Here is a 21543-nt window from a genome sequence, read left to right as displayed (position 1 = left end):
TTTAGCACTTTGTGTTAAAGACATCTTGTTTCACCAGTTTTCTCACAGTGAAAGGAGAACTATAAAAAATTTCACGTCCATGAATCATTGAGTGTACATGCCAACTTGCTGAAATCCAAACCCGGTTTTTAGACTATCCTTCAGAGAGGACAACAGTAAACTGAAGAAACTGGAGATAGCATGCCTGTGAAATATGTTACAGGAGAAGTTAAAAGGCAGTAATCTGAATATCCATGTTAATGGTTTCACAGTTTATTTTCTGACTAACCTCATTTAATTATTCATTATATAATTAAACTGAAAAACTGTTTTATAGCTTGATGTTTTTAAAAACTTTAGTGAAAGACTACTATCAACCACAAAATGTAAAACAAGAAAATTCATTATGATGAAAAAACAACCAGTGATTTCTAGTATTTCAAAAAACAGATAACAAGTATATGAGTGCAGAAAATGATTTTGATGTTCACCATCTGCCACAAAAACAAGAATATTCCTTTGATCACATAGCAGCCAAGAGTCCAGCCAGGGATCTCACAGAGCAGTTACAACAACCACACCCCTTGAGATGCTCACATCCTGTAACAGAGTACCTGGGTTCAAGTCCCCAATTCAGATTTCTGCTAAAGTATACCCTGCAAGGCAGAAGCTACTTGGGTCCTTGTCACCCAAAAAGGAGGCCTGAAAGTGGGCTCCAGGTTTAAGTCTGGCTAAGTCTCAGCTATTGTGGAAGTTTGAGAAGTGAATCAGTGGGTGGAAGACCTTGCACTGCCTGTCTGTACCTCCCTAACTCTCTTGATATGCATTTCAAATAAATACAAAATAAATAAGTAAAACTTAGGGAAAAAAGCCAAGAGACTCAAAAGTAGCAGATGATTGAAACATCAATAATTTGTTAGAAAACACTGCCCTAGAAAGTTGTTCTAATATTCTTAGATGGAGAAGTTATATTTACAAATCATTCTTTACACATACCTATTTAGATCAAAGGACTCTCCATCTAAATCAAATTTGCTCTTTTTAGAAATCAAGGTTTCTTATTTATATATCAAATGAATGTTTTTCTATTATCAGGAGAGCTTCAAGAATTTTATATTGGTTTCAGTTGTCTAACAATGAAACGAAAAAACAGTTAACTCTGCTAACTTCTTTTTCATTGAAATTGTGAAATAAAAACAAAGCTTTAAAACTTCATTCTATTAAAGTTAAACATGTTGGAGCTGGTATTTCGGTATGGTGGGTAAAGCTGCTGCCTGTGATGCTGGCATCCCATATGGCCACTGGTTCATGTCCTGGCTGCTCCATTTCCAATCCAGCTTCCTGCTAATGGCCTGGGAAAAGCAGATAAAGATGGCCCAAGTGCTCAGCCCCCTGCCAACTTCATGAGAAACCCAGATGAAGTTCCTGGCTACTGGCTTCAGCCTGGCCCAATACTGACCATTGTGGCTATCTGGGAAGCGAACCAGCAGAAGAAAAATCTCTCTTTCTCTGTAAGTTGGATTATCAAATGAATTCTAAACGAAAATCTCTATTAATTGAGTTCTATAATAAATTCAAGTTAACGCCTAAGTATTCATCATGCTTTTTTATATTAAGGATGAAAATATGACTATATACTGTGGATCTAATACTGTTGTAGTAAAAATCAATTTTAAGAAACTTACATAGCTAAAGTATATTTGAATTGATTATTGTGAATACACCATTCATAACTGCATCTGAATAAGCTGTGATTCTACTAAAATAATGTACAAAACAATTACTCTGCAGATTAGCTTTTAGAAAATCAATAGACACTGTTCTCAACGTTTCTGTAATGTGTCTATTATAGGTGTATCATTTTGATATAATAGCCATTTAAAAATATTTTTTGATAAAATTGTTTTTCTGGTCAACCAATATCAGTAAAACAGGTTGTTAGTGAATAAATAATAATTACCACATCTGGGGAGTAAATTGCATTGTTGCCCCACTTATTTGACACTAGGGCACCTGATATTCAAGCAGTACTGCAGGGAGTCAGAGGAAAGAAAAATTACTGAATATACCTCTTCCCAAACAGAAATCTCCATTCATTACTTAATGATCAGTAAATGTATCCATGCACATATTTTTTTTTAATTTATTTTAATTATTTGGAAGGCAGAGTGATCAAGAAATTGAGAGAATGAGAAAGAGAGAGAAAGTGAGCAAGAGAGAAATATCCTCCATTTCCATGCATTGGGTTACTCCCTGCATGGACACAATGGCCAGGGCAAGGACAGGTCAGAAATCAGAAACTCAGTACTCCATTTGGGTTTCCAGCATGGGCGACAGTGGCCCAAGGTATTAGGACATCTTCAGCTGCCCTCCCAGGTACATTAGCAGGGTGCTGGATCTGAAGCAGAGCAGCCAGGTCTCGAACCAGTGCTCTGATATGAGATTCCAGGCTTACACTTAATCTGCTCTACCACAATGCTATCCCTTACACTATATCTTTCATTTGGTACCTCTGTGATTGTTTCAACTCTATCAGTATGTTTGTTTGTTTTTCAAAACTGGTGATTCTTCATTCTTCTGACATCAATTATGAAAATTGCACTTAATACTGATTTTTTTTTTTTTTTTAATTTTTTTTGACAGGCAGAGTGGACAGTGAGAGAGAGAGACAGAGAGAGAAAGGTCTTCCTTTGCCGTTGGTTCACCCTCCAATGGCCGCCGCTGCAGCCGGCGCACCGTGCTGATCCGATGGCAGGAGCCAGGATCCAGGTGCTTTTCCTGGTCTCCCATGGGGTGCAGGGCCCAAGCACCTGGGCCATCCTCCACTGCACTCCCTGGCCATAGCAGAGAGCTGGCCTGGAAGAGGGGCAACCGGGACAGAATCCGGCGCCCCAACCGGGACTAGAACCCGGTGTGCCGGCGCCGCAAGGTGGAGGATTAGCCTATTGAGCCACGGCGCCGGCCCCTTAATACTGATTTTTAAAGTGCAAATCAAATGTTTAATACAAATAATACCATAGAATAAAGAATAAAGGCTTTATGTGAAATAAACATGCCATTTTCCATAAAGTGATCAGAATGATCTTTGCTTTTTTTAAGATTTTATTTATTTGAGAGGCAGAGTTACAGACAGTGATAGGGAGAGACAGGGAGAATGGTCTTCCATCCTCTGGTTCACTCCCTAAATGGCTGCAATGACCAGATCTCAACTGATCCAAAACCAGGAGCCAGGAACTTCTTCTGGTCTCCCACATGGTTGCAGGGACTCAAGCAATTGGGCCATCTTCCACTACTTTCACAGGCCATAACAAAGAGCTGGATTGGAAAAGGAACAGCCAGGACTAGGACCGGCGCCCATATGGGATACTGGTACTGCAGGTGAAGGATTAACCTGCTGCGCCACAGCGCTGGCCCCCAGAATGTTCTTAATCTATCTCTCTTTCTCTCTCCCTCCCCTGCTCCACTTTATGTTTCTGTAGAAAAGCAAAACCATTTCACCCCTGTGTCTGTATACTTTCCAGATCTTTTGTGTGAAAAATTCTTTTGCCTACTTATTTATTTCTCTACTGGTCTACTCAAGCTTTCATGGTCTTATTGCAAATATCACACCACTCAAGAATCTTTTCCATGCTCATGAATACAAGCCCATGGGACATTCTTTCTCTGGATCTTGCTCATGTCCTCCAGGGACCTAATGCCAATTTGGAATCATTTTGTTCTGTCTCCCTTCAGCATAAGGAGAGTTTCAGGCCAGTCTGACTGACCCTTAAAACAAGATAAACTTTAAAGAAGAAAAAAATTGTTTCATTTCCCTTTTATTACATGACTGTCATAGAGTTGGAAATATGCAATTAGAAGTAGTGGTGATTTGGATATGCACAGCACCGGCCATAGCGGCCATTTGGGGGATGAACCAACGGGAGGAAGACCTTTCTCTCTGTCTCTCTCTCTTACTATCTAACTCTATTTGTCAACTAAAAAAAAAATAAGTGGTTAAATGCACTCCAATAAGAACTTAAAAAGTAACATTGCCAATGTTAGAGTAGACCTGGCACAAGCTTTCAGTATCTCCCAGACAGTGCAAGCCCAGTGGTCTCTGTCTTCTCTAGAGAACTTTGACTAAAGGTTTAGTCTCAGATTAGACAACTCCTACCACCAGGTATTGTAGTTGACAGAGATCAAGTTCCAAAGAAGAAACACACACACACACACACACACACACACACACACAATAATGGCAATGCATGGAGAAATTTCTGAATACATTTTAGATATGGAATTCGACCTAACATCAGAAGAGATCATAGAGCAGACTCTCACTTCCCCAAATCTTGCCAAGGACTGCTCTTTCTTCTTCCTCTGAAACAGACAGGTCAAATGGGTCAAGAATTTCTGTTGTGCTTCATTAGCACAATGAACTCTAAAATATTTTTGTGAAAGAAACTAAGTTAACACTGCTTAACCAAATAGCTTTTTCCACAGAATATATTATGAGAAGTGATAATATCCTCATCATAGAAGAAACTATTTAATGAATATGTGCATAATGATAATGGATTGAAAATGCTTTACCAACTTTTTAAAACTTTTTGTTTGTTTTTCATAGTCAAAACTGTCTAAGTTTGCATATTCTTTGGGTGATTATGTGAAAATATAAATATAAAATTTATATTGCATTTTAAAATATGATTAAATATTTTATGTGCCTAAAAACTACAAGGAAAGATGAAGGAAGAACAACACAGTGAATCTCAGCACTCTCAATATTATAGTTTTAAGATAGCTATTAAAGATTGCCAAGGGAGAAAGCAAGTTTTAGGAACATATACAATAAAATCTTATCAACCAAAGTGCTTTCATAATTAAGGAATCAAAATATAGAAATTCTGCAAAATGATCATTTGCCTAGGAGCTACCATCTGCAACAGATAAGGTTTATCGAGAATGATGCATGCAAATAGATAAATGTTAAATAACGTTGGCTTCAATGCCATCTGCAGTTTACAAATTAAGGTCACTTTCCTTTCTTCTTTTTTTTTTAAGATTTATTTATTTATTAGTTAGAATTGCAGCCAAAGAGGGAGGGAGGAAGAGGTAGAGGGAGGGAGAGAGAGAGAGAGAGAGAGAGAGAGGATTTCTACCCACTAATTCACTCCCCAAATGGTTGCTAAGACCAGGGCTGTGCCAGGCCAAAGCCAGGAGCCAGGAGTTTCATCTGCATATCTTCTGCATGCATGCAGGGACCCATGCACTTGAACCATGATCTACTGCTTTCCCAGGCTCATTAACAGGGAGCTGGATAGGAAGTGGAGCAGCCAGGACCCAACTGGGTGCCTGTATGGGATACCGGCACTATAGATGGCAGCTTAACCTGCTATGCCACTGTGCTGACCCCCACTATCCATTCTTAACCAGGCAAGCAATACTTATCCATGTAATTACAAATGGTGAAAACCCCATCAGCAATTATCTATGATATGTTATCAAGCAGAATATTTCATATGAGAAGAATGAGACATGTAGCAAGTGATCTACCATTAATTCATGACACTGAATCACTCTATGGGTGAACACACGCACAGAGCATAAGTAATTTGAAAATTCCTCATAGAGTGCATGTGCAGCATTAAATCTGCTGTTGTCCTTCAGTGGAACATCATCTTTGTTATTTATTGCTACCAGTATATCACTGTGCTAGACTCTTGCATACATCATCTTTCATCCTGGCTGAGAGCTATGAGATAGCTGGACTTGCTGCCATTTCCTTATGATATGCTTAAGTTCACATCCTGTACATTCATTGTGCTCCACAGCTAAGGAGTAAGAGTTCAACCCAACTCTGCCATTCTCCACTGTTCCTGTTTATTCTTTTATTCTAACCTGTCTCTTTGATTTTCTATAATTAATTCCCTAAGCAAATGTCAAAACCCATTCACTGAGAATGATTGTAAATAGCCTTCTATTCCGAGTAACTGGCTCCTTTCTTAAAATAGAGAAGAGACTGAGAGTCCCATTTAGAACAAGCCAGTAAACCTAGGAAAGTAGTTTTCTAATTTACTTAAACACAATGAGGTCTGTAACATCATTTCTTTTTTTCTTTTAATAATAATGCTGTTGATATTTTAAACTTTTTTCCTGTATATATAAATGATTTCCATTGCTTATTCATTTGGGTAAGGTTCTTAGAATTGGCTCAAAGTTAGGAAATGTCAGTAACCTAGAGAGCTTCATGGGAAGGGAATAGTAAAATAACCTTCATTTACGCTATTTTGCCACTCATATCTCAGAATTGCAAAATCAGATGCTATTTCTATTAGAGAACAAGGGTGCAAGGCAGGCTACAAGGAAGGACTCAGGTTCGTGAACACATTCATTTCTCTAAAACACCGAGTGATTCCTAGCTTCCAATTATTCAAAAATAAAATTAATTCATAATAAACAAATGAAAAATAAAGGTACACCAATGATTATAAAAGTATATTTAACAAAAGTAGGCAAAACAATTTACAATATAGGATTTAATAGTTTCCTTATCATCTCGCTTCAATACATAGATCATATTAAAAAATCATAACTAAAATGCTCTAAAGGCAGCATCTATTTGTACTTTTGCCATAATTCCAATAAAACATTATTTGACATTTGACTTGTGTGCATCTAGGGATGCCACCAACAGCCCTGTTCTCTCTTTGCAAATTGTCTTGATTGATCTTCTAATTAAGCTGTCAATCAGCCCTTCCCACACAATCCTGTTTCCAGACTGCATTATCCTTCTACTTTGGCAAGAAGCTTAAGCACACATATGGTCTCTTGACTCCATCTGTCACCTTCCACCAAGGCTAATTCACAACAAATATTAATATTCTAAAAAGTGATACTCCTTTTGTTGTGACAGAACAAGCTATTGGTAAGATTTGATAGAGAATTTTTAAAGAGCATGTTGCTCTTTATTTAGTTTTATCTGTTTAATATGATCTCCATTCATGTGAAATTTATCATAAATAAATACAGTTCACTTTCTGTGTGCATAGGTTCCACATCTGCAAATTTAACTCACTACACACTGAAAATATTTGATAACAAAAACATCTGTGTATCAAACATGCAGATAGTCTTTATTATGCTTGTCCTTTCTTCTTTCCAAAACCATACATAACAGCAACTCTTTTCATATTATTTTCACTTTTTCAGAAATGATTTTAATGATATAGGAGGTTGTGCATGGTTATATGCAAACACTATGCCATTTTATCTAAGACACTCGAACATCAACGAATTTTGGTATTTGTGGGAGAGGCTGTATCTTTGAACCAATCCTTTGAGATACTGAGGAAAGAATACAAAAGTTGTCTTCAACTGGATAAAGAAATTGTGGGATATGTACACTATGGAATACTACACAGCCGTAAAAAATGATGAAATCTAGTCCTCTGCAACAAAATGGAGCGAGCTGGAAAACCTTATACATGGTGAAATAACCAAGTCCCAAAGAGACGAACATCATATGTTCTCCCTGATTCAGGAGAATTAACAGTGCAGCTAAAATGAAAGCTATAGAAGTGAAATAGTCACTTTCAGAACTAATGTCCTCAAGAATCCTTGACCTGATTGTCGAGAGACAGTTAACTATTGTTACTGCTTACTGTGGATATCCTTTTGGTTTTGTTTTGTTGTTGTTTTTTTTATTTTTCCTCTGTTTTCTCCCTCTCTCTATCTCTCTACCTCACTCTATATGCTGAACTCTCTATGTAACACAGAGTTAATTATATGTATTTTAAAGCAATTGGAAAAAATACCAATTAAAAAAAGGGAGGGAGTAAGAGATGGAGGACGTAGTCTAAAACTGTGAAACAGTATAGTTCTGCATACAGGCATATCGACTCACCTCTCAGGGTACAGCCTAAGAACTAATCATGGGGCTCCAAACCCATAAGAATCAGTGGTATAAACACAATCTTCACTGTTACAATGGTCAACTTAAGTGTTAAAGGCAACAGATAGACCGGCCTAAGTTTAAAAAGGACAACATAAATAACATCAAATACCCAGTAAAAATAATAGAATTAAAAAAGGAAGGAAAGATCAACATGGGAAGCAGTCCACACAGCAGACTCCTAGAACGACTTTTGCAGTAAATAAAACTCTGACCTCAGAATCAACCCATAAGGCTTCCTGGTCGGCCTGAAAGGCCTGCAATAGCATCTCAGTCATGGAAAGACAAGACTCTGTAGAAAAAAAACCTACACGGAGGATCTCTGTGAGACCTCAGAGGAAAGGAAGGGTCATCAAAGGAGATGCTCTTCTCTGAAGGCCATGTCCAAAGAACGATGGAGTGTATGGTCACAAAAGGCCTCCATAGCCCTGGCAGCTCACGACAAGAGCCTTGGATGATCACTGATGTCATAAAAAAGAGTGTTAATTGTTAAAGGAACAAGAGTAGTTACTGTGCACTTGCTCCCCAGGTAGGACCTCTGTCCCTATTGAATTGCAATACGAGAATCAACTGCAAATTCTCTCCCCAAACTGTTCTCTATATGTTGTGTGTGGGCATCAGGGCAAATTGTTGAAATCTATGATTAGCATAGAGATGGTACTCTATATATAAAGTCATACTAAAAATGATCCATAATGAAGAAGGAGATGGGAGAGGGAATGGGAGGAGGGAAGGGAGTGGGGTTGGGGGCAAAGGGAAAGAATCACTGTATTTCTAAAGCTGTATCTATGTAAAAATGAATTCATTAAATAAAACAAAAAATCATCTTCAAAAGTTCATGCAATGGGTTCTATGAAATAATATGCATGAATTTAAATTGTATTCCCTTAAAATGCATATTTTTATTCTATTTTCCCATCAGGTTTCTGACATTATCTGATGTCTTTGGAATTAATTAGTTATGCTTTCACTAAGCTAGAACTTCAACTATTTATTACCTTTATAACTGTAAATTTAAATAGTGATAAAGGGAAAAAAATAGAAGCATCAGATGTGGGCATTAGGCTCAGCAGTTAGATGCTTGTATACCATATTAGAAAACCCCGGTTCAAGTTCCAGCTTCCTATCATAGCTTGCTGCTGTTGTACACCCTGGATGGCTCAAGTTCTTGAGTCCCTGGAACCCATACGGGAGAGATGGATTATGTTTAGAACTCCCAGGTTTGGTCTGGTGCACTCTGGTTGTTGGCAAACATTTAAAGAGTGACCCTGTGGATGGAAGGTATTTCAGTGTTGCCTCTCTCTCTTTGTCTCTGTCTGTCTGTCTCTCTGTCTCTGCCTGTCTTTCAAATAAAATGAAAATAAATAACAAGTGAAAATTAAAAAAAAACAAATTTCAGAAGATCATAGAATTAGATGAAAGCTTATATCTCTACTAATTTATTTACTGAGGTTATATTGATCAACATATTAATTGCTATTCATTGAATTCATTCTCTATTTTTGAACTGTGCTTGGATAAAGGAATTAAAATAATATCCCTTCCAGACTCAACTGCAATATGTTGAGATATGTTGGAGGTATTAAGATTTTCTACTCTGAAACAAGAGATATCTAAGAATGGTTAAGAGAGTATATCTGAATGAAGACTCACGGATGCATGTGAAGTGTTACAAGGATTATCTGAAAGAGTATGGAGTATGCTTAGCTACCAAATCCTGAGGGCAATGCAGGAGATGATGCCAAATTAGAGCAGAGATCAGATTTTAAGAAACTTATCTTAAAGGCAGAATTAAGTTATTAAATTAACATAAAATGAGAGACTGATAACAGGGCTAAATTCAAATTTTAGAAGCATCATTAATCTGGAGATGGAGTTGAAGATGGAAAAGGAAGGGGTGTAATTGTTTTCACAGGGCTCTGGTCTTTGTATAGTGAAGTAAAGTGACCAGTTCCAGCTCAGCCTTTTTTATTAGAGTGTGGACTTCTTGGAAGGGGAGACTATATCCATTTTCATATCTCTAGTATCTAGGAATGAATACTAGGCATAATCCCTTTTCTGTGAGAATGTGTTGAGAAGTGCTTCTGGAACAATACTACTCTGATCCAAATGAGAAATGAATGACCAAGTTTGTAACAGTGGGAAATGGAATATGGGAATGCCTTCCAGTTTTATTCAGAGGTGAATATTTGAAAATTGAATGGCAAAATTGAGGAGGAGACAAGGGTAATAGCACTAAATTCAGATTTGGGAGCTAAGGAAAGAAACATAAAAGGAGTTAGAGTAAAATGGATAATAACTATAAACTAAATGTTAAACAGGTTATGTTTGAGGTGGGGTTATTATGCAGCCTTACAAATCAAGATGCATGTCTGAATTGGAGTTAATGGGACACAACTGCGTTATCATTAAGCCAGTTGCCTAAATGAAAGATTGAATAAGATTATCCAATAAACTCAGAGTTTCTCCATCAAGCATATCTCAGCTAAGTTTGTACATCTCCTATTAATTTTACATTTGGGATATTTATATAATTCCATCAAATATACTTGATTATTCAGGGACTGCAGATATTTCCACTTTGAATATTTATTTGGAATTGATTAAGAATAAAACACCAAAAAATTCTAAAATTCAGTTATGGAAAATTATTTTATAAAAGCTTTACTATATCAATCTGGTGAGTTGTTGTACACAGAACACTTATTTTAATCTTATACATGTAAGTGAATGGCCAAAAATATTTGGGAAAGAGCATTAACAATTGCACATATTACTTAACTTGTATGTCATTTGTTATAATTAACACATTTTATTTTTAGAAGTTGTGTATGTCATCTGTGTTATAAAAATAGAAGAAAAATTTGTTCTGATCTGAAACCTCAATGCCATTTTTAGTTCCATCATTTCTGAATTCTACAAACATATCAACATGATCATATAGTACATTATGATAATTGGCATAAAGCCTGTTCATGACTTTCCTTGACCCATGGCACTATTAGCACATCAACTCTAATTTTCATCCAGATGCCCTACAGTGTGACAGGGCACTGCTCTCTCCCAGAAGAGATAGCACTTGCAATTGTGTCCTAACCAATTGCCATGTGACACTACACAACTCTCTCCCAGGGCCTGGGGCAGACTCCCCTCTCGCATGGTTGTAGACGCAGACATTGTTGTTGTCCATAGTGCATATAATAGAACAGAACTGCACATTACTCATTCCTCTCTTCTGGCTTGGCCATCTACAATAAAAGGACAGCTCTGCCTTAACCTTCTGATTCTCAGAGAAGGATAAGGAACCAGCTGATCAGAGCCAACTCTCAGATACTTGAGTGAACCATGCAACTGTAGTTATACAAATGAAACCTTTTCAGATCATCCAAACCCCATAAATACATGATAAAATGATGTTTACTATTTAAAGGCAGTCACATGCTGTCATGATGAGTGAACTGGAAATACTTTAGCCACACCAAGCTGATGCAGTGCCAGATCTTTAGCATGCAGTCCAGATCCCCTCACGATTGAGAGCATGGGTGCATTTTCCCTGCTGCTGTCTAGTTATCTTGCTCCTTGGCAGTGCTCTGTCATATCTCAGTGCTCTCATACACCAATTCACCCTTCTTCAATAGTATGCTTACTTAGCCACTCAGGACCCACAATCTATCAGACGAAATGCAATTTTCTCCAAGTATCATGCATAGTCTTTTAACCTACTTTATGCAATTCCAAATCATTCTGACTCCACTTTGCTGCTAACTAATTAACTTGTTCAATGTCAACCTCCTCTGCTAGTTTCAAACAGGTCGAAGATCTCAAGGAATGTAACAGACTGTATCAGTCAGTTTTGTTACTACAGTGAAATATCTGAGATGTGCATGAAGATGTGAATGAAGGAAAGAGGTTTCGTTAGATCAAAATTTGGAAGCTTCAAGTCCAAGATTGGACAGCTCCTTTGATTTGGCCATCTGGTGAGCTTCGTGACAATGACAGAACATATGCAGAGGGCATCATTCATGTGGACATCATTTCGGGAGCACATATGTAGTGTTCTAAAAATCTCTCACTCAGTCCACCTCCCAAACCACAGCTATATTAATCGATATACTAGCAAGAATTCTTTAAAACAATGCACCTTCATGTCTTAAGAATGATAGTGCTGTAGCAAGGTATTGTTGGTGCTCACACACTGCAGCAGTCAGAACTTCCCATCTGTGTATGAGACAAAAGTTTCATATTCTTTTGAAGGCTTAACATGTACTACTCACTCTGCAACACACTCCACTTTTATTTCTTTTCCTGTTTACATTTCACAATAATCCTATAAAAATGGTGTCATCCACATGTCCATTTTAGAGACAAAGACCTTAAGACTAATGAGAGCCATGTGATTTTTTGCAAAGGTCCTTCAGGTAGGTGTTAGGTAGAAACAGGTCACTGCTGTATTCTGAAAAATATGATACTAAAGGGAAAAAATTCCCTGGGCATGGATCAGAAGACATGATTAGTGACTGAAACAACATCCATTGAAATCTCAGCCAGATGGAAGTAATGCTTAAAATGTTCAAAATCTATATCTTATATTTTTCCTTTGAGTTTTTATTTACTTCAATTATTTGACCATCTGAAAGACATAGTGAGTCACACAAAGAGAGAGAGACTGAAAGACAGAAGGGTTCACCATCACTGGTTCACTCCACAAGTGCCTGCAACAACTTGTGGAAGCTAGGTGGAAACCCGGATTTGAGAACCCAATGCGGTTCTACCCTAGGGTTGCTGCACCTCAGGGCCTGCCTTAGCAGGAAGCTGGAACCAGAACCAGAGTCAGGACTCAAACCAGGCACTCTGACATAGGCTTTTTTGCATGTTCAAGCAGTGTCTTAGCCATTATGACAGTTTCCCAACTTGATATGATTCCTATTTTATACTTCAATATTTTTCAACAAACGATTTCATTTAATCTTAATACTATTATTAAGAAAGGACCCAGGAATCAGCATTGTAGCAACGTGGGTTAAATCATAACTTGGGACACTCGCATCCAATATGGGCATCAGTTTGACTCTTGGATGCTCCACTTCCAATCCAGCTTCCTGCTAATGTACCTGGGAAAGCAGAAGAAGATGGTCCAAATGCTTAGGTCCCATACCCATGAGGGAAACCCAGATGAAGCTCCAGGCTCTTGGTTTTGATGTGACCCAACCCAGCCATTGTGGCTATTTGGGAGATGAACCAGAAGATGGAAAATCTCTCTCCATCCCTGTATCTCTATAACTCTATCTTTCAAATAAATAAAATAATATCTTAAAAAATGGGATCTAGATATTATTCCATATAACAAAAACTTTCATGAAAATCAAAACTCCGATACACAAAAGGCAAAATGTACCAAAAGCCACAGACAGGAAGTAGAACTAAACATTTTAAATGGTGAAGGAGAAAAATGATAAAAAATTGAAGAAATATGGCAAGCATATATTTGACAAAAAGTTTTTACTCTACCTTATTTTGTTCTTTGTGTACTTTGAATTATACACACAGTAAATTGAATATTAATTTTCATATTTACTCACAGTGTTCTCATGAGAAATGAATAAAAATCAAGACAATTTGTATTATATTACATATGGATAATGATGTACTGTCTGGAAATTTGTGTTATTAATTATCTTTTGAATGTTTATATTATGGGTTTTTTGATGTGCTTAAGAATTTAAAAAATAACCTGATGAATAGTCTGCTTTAATGCCTGATTTTGCTTTGTAATAGCTGCAATGTTTTTCATTTTTCTAAAAGCAAAAAGTAAATCATTTATTTGAAGATAAATATAAAAATTTCAACAAATTGGCAACATTTTTCTGTGTTCTTGAGATATGAGTTATACATTTAGAGAAGAAAAAATTAAAATACATTTTAAAAAATAATTAAGCTAAGATTAACTAGAATATTTTAATAACTTTATCATAACATGCATAGTTAAGATTTCTACTTAAATAGAACACAACTCAAAAATATTCAGCTTAACATTTTTTATATTTATTTGACAGTTAGAGTTATAGACAGTGAGAGAGAGAGAGACCGAGAGAAAGGTCTCCTTTCTGTTGCTTCACTCCCCAAATGGCCGCTACGGCAGGTGCTGCGCAGATCTGAAGCCAGGAGCCAGGTGCTTCTTCCTGGTCTCCCATGCGGGTGCTTGGGCCATTCTCCACTGCCTTTCCAGGCCACAGCAGAGAGCTGGACTGGAAGAGGAAGAACTGGGACTTAACCTGGCACCCTTATGGGATGCTGGCACCGCAGGAGGCGGATTAACCAAGGGAGCATGGCTCCAGCCAAAGCTTAATATTTTTAAATTTTCTTTTTAGGCCGGCGCTGCAGCTCACTAGGCTAATCCTCCACCTTGCGGCGCCAGCAAACCGGGTTCCATTCCCGATCAGGGCGCTGGATTCTGTCCCGGTTGCCCCTCTTCCAGGCCAGCTCTCTGCTATGGCCAGGGAGTACAGTGGAGGATGGCCCAAGTGCTTGGGCCCTGCACCCCATGGGAGACCAGGATAAGTACCTGGCTCCTGACATCAGATCAGCGCGGTGCACTGGCCGCAGCGCGCCGGCTGCGGCAGCCATTGGAGGGTGAACCAACGGCAAGAGGAAGACCTTTCACTCTGTCTCTCTCTCACTGTCCACTCTGCCTGTCAAAAAAATAAATAAATAAATAAAAATAAAAAAACAATATAACAAATTTTCTTTTTAGATTTTTAATAAAGAACTTTAATTTGAAATACTTTAAAATTATAGAATAAATAATAAACTGAATAAGTTCAAAGAAACAAAGCTTTACTTTCACTTTGAGGTGTTTAACCTATAGGATTTGTATTATAACTATCATGACTATACATAAGAAAGCTTTTTAGAAAAAGTCAGTTATACATGGAATGTGTGTGTGTGTGTGTGTGTGTGGGTGTGAGTGTCCAAAGGTCATATAGGCCAGCACTGCGGCTCACTTGACTAATCCTCTGCCTGTGGCGCCAGCACCCCGGGTTCTAGTCCCGGTTGGGGCGCCGGATTGCGCTGGATTCTGTCTCAGTTGCTCCTCTTCCAGTCCAGCTCTCAGCTGTGGCCTGGGAGTGCAAGTCATTGGGCCCTGCACCCACATGGGAGACCAGGAGGAAGTGCCTGGTTCCTGGCTTCGGATCCACTCAGTGTGCCGGCCGCAGTGCGCTGGCCGTGGCAGCCATTTTGGGGGTGAACCAATGGAAAAAGGAAGACCTTTCTCTCTGTCTCTCTCTGTCTCTCACTGTCTAACTCTGCCTGTCCAAAAAAAAAATAAATAAATAAAAATAAAAATAAAAAACCAAAGGTCATATAATACTGGGAGAAAAAATAGCTCAAAATTTCTTACATTTGTCTTTGTTATATCAAAGACTCTTGAGTGTAAAAAGTATAAATACAGGCCATGTTCATTTCCATTCTGATTTTAGCTTAAAACTCTCTAGAAATCAATGTCAATTGAAGGCATTGAGTGGATTATGAGCTTAAGATATTTCATGAATAGCAAATGTTAAAGTGAAGCAATGAATTAAGTTCTAACACACATTTATGTTGGAATAGAATTAATTCCTTTGACTCTACAGGGAAACTCTAGAAAACTAGAAGAAAGTCATTTCAGTTAGGTTTGCATTGTCTTTTGGTGCACTGAATATAAGTCACTAAAATGAAGGTCACCATATACATAAATGGGCTTTATAAATTTCCCCTGATGTTTGAAATCTGTATTCAGTGAAAATTAATCATAGGGATAAGAATAAAACAAAAATTATTATGATGGCTTCTAATAAATCATAGAACATATTCCTAAACTTTTTACTTTTTTTTAGTTCATATTTAGTATCTTCATAGATCTATTAGCCATGATTTCAAATTCTTTTATTAGTATGCTGCATTAGTACTGGCTTTTAGCTCTCCTGCAGTATCTAATGCTTTTTAACTATATAGATACTCCTGTTATAGCTATGAATTCTCTATAGTTTATAGAAAAATACAATTGAAAGATAAGTTTATTTGCAGGCAAACTTTTTTGAAATCTACGCATATTAGGGGGTTCCCAAAAAGTCAATGAAAATGCATGCCATGAAAAGTCAATGAATGGATTGCAAGTTATTTTTGAACCAAAATAAATTTTTCTTTTAATTCCATTTTCTATGAACTTTTTGAAATATCCTTCTATTTCTCCCTAGTATTTCTCATTTTCAACTATTAGAATATAAAAAAGGTAAAAATCAGACTATAAAATTTTCAGAAACTAGTGATTTCAGATCCTACCAGGGTAATAACAACAATATGAACAACAATGTTCCTATGTTTTTCTAATATTAAGACCCAAGATGAAGATGTATGGTGATTCAATTATTTAAGTGGATATGGACTGAACAGAATTATTCCTTGGGTTTCAACTACAGCCAATGAAGTCTTTAAATTCTGTGATATCTGTACCGTATAAGTGCCCTGGTTGGATGGTGGTTGTGAAGGGTGGCTATCTCAGGTGTGGGATCCCAATGCCTTCATCTTCTTTTAACTATTAGATCTTAGGTATTACGTGTTTGGGCAATATACAAAGCCCTTTTTCCTTTTTAAAAACAATAAAATTTCATGGTTTTAAACATGTCTGCCAGTTACTCTTCTAAAACAGGAAAGTCTGTTTACTCAGCCATGCCCCTACCCTATCAGGACAATCTGTACTTAGAGCCATCTTTCTATAGTATAAATTAGATCCAGGAAGTCACGCACCAGATGATCTCATAATCTATTTTATTTCTACACGTTAGAAACTCCCTACCACCCTCCTTGAAACTTAATTTTTAGTCATGAGCATTTATTTTATTATTAAGATTTATTTATTTATTTGAAAGGTAGAGCAACAGAGGTGTGTGAGAGAGAGAGAGAGAGAGAGACAGAGACAGAGAGACAGAGAGAGACAGAGAGAATCTTCCACCCACTGGTTTACTCCCCAAAGGGCCACAATGGCTTGGGGTGGGATAGACTGAAGTTAGGAGAGAGAAACTCCATCAGATCTCCTATTTAGGTGACAGGTGACAGGGGCACAAATATTTGGGCCATCTTCCTCTGCTTTCCCAGGCGAGTTAACATGGAACTGGATGGGAAGTGGAGCTGTCGGAACTGGAACCAGCATTCTGATTATGGGATTCCGGTGTCACAATCGATGGCTTTACCCACTGAAACCACAATCAGCCCGTGTTGAGCATCTCTTAGTTCTGTAGCTATACTGCAAACATTTCTACCTACATTTTACAACAATGTTTCCCTTTGACTTTGTACAGCTTTCTCAGTAGCCTCCCTCAGGGGACAGATTTTAAGAATTAAGTTTGTCCATGTTCTCTCATTCAGTCATTGACCACTCTACTAGTTTTATGCAGTCAAGCGCATATCTGTTCATTTCTTTCTTATGACTCAAACTCTTACAATGCATTTCTCTGTTTTTAGGATCAAGACCACAATTTTTAATAGGATCTCTTTCATAATCTATCTCTTAGTTCACTCACTTCCTATGCCCTTATGTTCTACATCCTTTCTCTCTTACAGATGTTTGTGTAACTTAACCCTTTGTGGTTCATCTTAAAGACAACCAACCTCACTTTTTAAAATCTTTTTGAATTTTAAATTTCTTTTATTTTTATTTGAGAGAGAGAGAGAGAGAGAGAGAGAGGACATAGAGGGATCTTCCATCTACTGATTCACTTCCCCCAAAGCCTACAATAGATAGGGCTGGACAAGGCCAAAATCAAGAGCCTGGCACTGCAAACAGGGCTCTCAAATGGGTAACAAGAATCCGAGTACTTAAGCAATCATCTGCTGCTTCCCAGGAAGCTGGATGGGAGTGGAGTGGCCAAAACTGAAACCAGGTAATCCGATGCTATGCTGGTATCCTAAGGAAGGATTTAAAGTGGCACCAAATGTCTGCCCTAAAGGTATCTTCTGTAAAGTCTTTAAAACTCCACACCTGATAGATATGCTCTCCCTACCACTATAAAGATAGCAGGTATTCAGTAAATATTCATTTCCAAGTGATCTTGGTATGCATTTTCTAGATGCTACTGATGAGGTCTCTGTTTGCAAAGAAATCTATTGCTAGATAGAATTAAGTTAATGTACATCTATTAAAATATACAATGGCAAGAAATCTGTGCTTTTAGCTCTGTGAGTTATGTAACTAGAGTGCTGCAACTGTAAACCTTGAAAAGCTTACATTTCAAAGAGGATGAGCATTACAAAGAATAAGTTTGCAGTAAAATGTGAGAGAATCTCACTGCAACAGGAAGGGAAAGAGAAGACTGTGGCCGACGCCGCGGCTCACTAGGCTAATACTCCACCTTGAGGTGCCAGCACACTGGGTTCTAGTCCCGGTTGAGGCGCCGGATTCTGTCCCGGTTGCCCCTCTTCCAGGCCAGCTCTCTGCTGTGGAGGGTGGCCCAAGTCCTTGGGTCCTACACCCCATGGGAGACCAGGAGAAGCACCTGGCTCCTGCCATCGGATCAGCGCAGTGCGCCAGCTGCAGCACAGCTGCCTGGAGGGTGAACCAACGGCAAAAGGAAGACCTTTCTCTCTGTCTCTCTCTCTCACTGTCCACTCTGCCTGTCAAAAAAAAAAAAAAAAAAAAAAAAAAAGAGAAGACTGTACAACTTCTCGATGTGTTGTTCCTGTAAACAACAGTATGCATATATGTAATACAGCCCCCATGAGTGCGTTTTGTTCTCTCTGGCAAATCAAGGGAAAAGGTTTTCCCTGAGGACTTTCCAGCACAGGTAGTAAGTATAGAGAATTGGCTTGGCATTTGCAGCAGACACTGCTCTAATTGCAAAACTTGAGCACCCTAGTGGAACGTAAATTTGTGTTGACTCTCATTCCCCACAATAGGCATCTCTAATTATTTATTTCCATTCACTTTTTCATCATTGTTTCTGTTTACTAATTTTTAATTATACTAAGAAATAAAAAATGCAGATGTTTTTAAAAAATAGTGATGTAATTGTTCTCCCTTTCACCACAAATGAAAATGCAGTGCTTGCTTTATAGGGGGCTTAATGACTCAGAACGCAGCCCCCTCTTTTCTTTCGATTCCAGGGTATCTTCGTGCTTGGAGGACCTGTCAAACTCAATTGCAGGAGGATGAAATGTTTCCAGTTAAAGCCTATGAGTAATGGTGTTGCCATGGCCCTTCTGAATGTAAATCTGTTAAAAATCAACTGTACATATGTTCTTACAGACACTTGTCACATGAATATCAAATAGGGAATGTGACTGGATAATGCTTAATTATTACAATAAAATATTAGAATAAACATGTTTTGATTTATACATAACAATTTCCTTTTTATTTTTTGTAGTTTGATAATAACTCAGAGGCTCATTCACTTGAGGGGAGTCACATAAGCCCAGTGGCTTCCCCAGGATTCTGCCTTGGGCCTACTGCCCTGACATCATTATCAATACCTCTCACTTCCATTCGCCAAGTGTCAGAGTTTGAGTGATGAACACTGCAGCCGACTGCATTATAATGCCTACAGATTTCATTCCCTCCCTCCCAAATCTTCGATGGCCTTGGAGTTAGATACTTTCAGTGATAGAATTGGAAAATGGCAGCATGGAGATTGCTTCTCTTGAAAGCCTTGGGTTTTTCCTGGATGTCAACCTGGGCTTCTAACCTCTCATTTGCTAGTAAATGATTCTCTCTCGATGGCACAGTAACAATTTGCTTAGACTCTGCTGACTGATCAGCCACTCCCAGAGCTTTCAAGGAAGAAGTAGAATGGCATGCTGTATAGGATATTGTGTCATGATTTATTCCTTTACTACAGGGATACAACAGGACACTGACACAAATCCAGATTTTACTAGCCATACAAGTTAATTCAGGGATAGACATTTAGCTTAGTGGTCAATGTGCCAGTTAAGATGCCCCCCCAACCACATTTGGGTGCCTAAGTTAAAATTCCAGCTCAGGCCCTTGGATTCCAGTCTCCAGCTAGTGTAGACTTCCAGAGGTAGAGGTGGTGGCTCAAGTAATCGGGATACTGCTGTGCAGATGACAGATATGCATTGGGTTCTCATCTCCTGGTTTTGGCCCCAGTCAGAGTCTATTGTGGGCATTTGGGGAGTGAACAAGCTAATGTGAGCGCTTTTCAAATAAGTAAACTCAATCCAAAATACAATCAGGCACTCAGAAACATATTCGAATAAAATTTGTTTCTCATTTACTCATGTGAGATTCTTTCATATGTATGTGATTGAGTTTGCAGATAATTCTGGCCATATTTTGTTCTGAACCATCAAACTTTAACCTTTCTCTAATCTAATTAAATTATAAAGTGATTTGTTAAATTAATTTGATGCTTGTTAAGTTGATTAATTACAAATTTATTGCATTTATCTAATATTTATGAGTCTATTCTGATTTGATGAGTATTTTAATCAAAATATAGTCTTTAGTAATAGGAAAAAAAAGTTCATAACAGTCTCATCTGAGAATCATCAAACGAGCCACCAGCATCTGAAATTTCTATTCTGCAGAAGTATTCAGCAATGATACAGTTATATCTGACCTGCACAGGTGTGCTATTTTAATTTTCATGGTTTTAAATACATTTTTAAAAACAACGATTCTTAGATCATGTGAACCTTTGTATGACAACCTTGTTTGCTGACATGAAGAATCAAATAATCTCAGAACACCACGCAGTGTTCTACGGCCATCTCGATCCACAAAGAACTCAGTTTTCTGAGACCAAAACAGTCATCCACTTGCTGCCTTCTCACATATTTGTGTTATTTTATTTTGTTGACACTGCTCTTGAAAACCAAGCACAGGGCTTAATTTCAAAGGAAAATGCAAGTGTCCTTATCAGAGAATACTCATACATCCTTTAAATATTAGTCAATATCTTAGGTCATATTTTGATAAAGGAGAAAGTAAAGAGGGACTAAGGATTTTGTGACCTCACAGGAAGAGAATCCATTGGGAGCAAAGCCTGGTATCAGAAACTGTAGGAGCATTAACTGGAAGGAGATTAGCAGTTCAGTGAGTGTCAGCTGGGCTTTAAGACAATAAACAATGAAAATAACAACAATGTACAATGCTTTGGCTTTGTCACTTTCCACTGGACGATCACCAAAGCTGACAATTTTTTTTTAAAATGACTGGTTGAGGAGCTGCCCTTCATCATTCAAAGGGTATCACATCCTCTCTGCAAAATGGGCATCTTGTCAGATAGAAACCAAACCCATACTAAAGCAAGTGTTGTATGGCTTGTACTCCCTGGCTAGAGGATTCAAACTTCAAAGTGCATCATTTTAGAATTTTACCTTGTCAGCTATGATAACAAACAAACATGTCCCCTACCCCCACCTGCCCTTGGACCTTTTAGACGTTGATGCTGAAGAGCCATAAAGGAACACTTCAAAAATTACTTTTTGGTGAAGGAAAATGTCTCTTCAGTTATGCGGTCACATAAACATAAGATATTGGTGAACATAGATCTACTTGATTATATTTATATAGTTTGTTGTGCTGTATCTGCTTTGTTCTATATTGAAATATTTTTCTATAAACAGATAAAAGC

The 21543-nt window shown here is 37.9% G+C and overlaps 1 protein-coding gene across 5 annotated transcripts in view; it reads right to left on the bottom strand.

Moving 5' to 3' along the window:
* The window catches only part of SNTG1 (syntrophin gamma 1), a 918312-nt gene that overhangs the window by 49225 nt on the left and 847544 nt on the right, over positions 1-21543 (bottom strand). The window lies entirely within an intron of this gene.

This window comes from Oryctolagus cuniculus, chromosome 6 (genome assembly GCF_051225735.1).
Source record: "Oryctolagus cuniculus isolate XC-2025 breed Fujian yellow rabbit chromosome 6, ASM5122573v1, whole genome shotgun sequence".
In the NCBI taxonomy this organism is placed as follows: domain Eukaryota; kingdom Metazoa; phylum Chordata; class Mammalia; order Lagomorpha; family Leporidae; genus Oryctolagus; species Oryctolagus cuniculus.
This window is presented reverse-complemented; position numbering and strand designations above follow the sequence as displayed.